This window comes from Haliotis rubra, unplaced genomic scaffold, assembly GCF_003918875.1.
Source record: "Haliotis rubra isolate DU_JTF1 unplaced genomic scaffold, ASM391887v1 Scf423, whole genome shotgun sequence".
Taxonomy (NCBI): domain Eukaryota; kingdom Metazoa; phylum Mollusca; class Gastropoda; order Lepetellida; family Haliotidae; genus Haliotis; species Haliotis rubra.
The window spans coordinates 326,628-327,528 of record NW_025767106.1 but is presented as its reverse complement, the minus strand read 5'-3'; positions in this window follow the sequence as shown (position 1 = coordinate 327,528).

The window sequence follows — 901 nt, the reverse complement described above, 5'->3', positions numbered from 1 at the left end:
AAACACAATTTAAGGCTGATTTAAACAATTCGAACATGAACAGTCCAATGCCCAAGATTCCAATATGATTTGTAACTGGAAAGCATTGTTTGTTTCGATTGGGAGATTGGACTCAAGAACAGTTTTCGATCAAAATCTGGCAAATGCCAAAGTGATACCCGGATAAGAAGGAACGTTTCACCCAAATGTAACTATGCACATGCTCTCCATGTCTGTGGCCATGTGGCACACAAGAGTATGAAGGATGACACTGATGAATCCAGACATTGCGTTTGTTTAACAACCATAACACAATCATAAAGCCAAGAGAGGGGGCTGTCGAGTCTTTTGTCGGCTGTGACACAGGTTCTAGCACAGGGGTTCGAATCACTGTTTGAACGAAATCTGTGAAGAAATGGATTTTTTAGAAAATTCTCCCGCTACACTCATTACAGTGTATTTGCTGTAATGAGTGTAGCGGGAGAATTTTCTAAAAAATCCATTTCTTCACCGATTTCGTTCAAATTTGAAATATAAGTTACTCATAACATATACAAATAATATACTGTTGCAAAAATCTCGATTTTTATTTAAAAAAATTATTGTCCAAACAGTGATTCGAACCCCTGTGGGTTCCAGTACCATGGTGATGACAAGGATCGACATCGTTCAGGAACACCAAGATTAAGCACCACTGCTGAGGACGGTATGTAATTCTGACAGCTTACATCAATGCTTACCCACAACAGGAGAATTGCAATTTCAACCAATGTCAACCACACATACGGCTAAATGTCAATTCACATTATAATCCTAATCGCATCTATTACGAAAAAGCTAAATAACGTGTCCACCAAAATATTTGGTTGCTTAATGTTGGTCTAAGGAGTATAATCAATTTTCTGCTTCCGAATTGTATGTT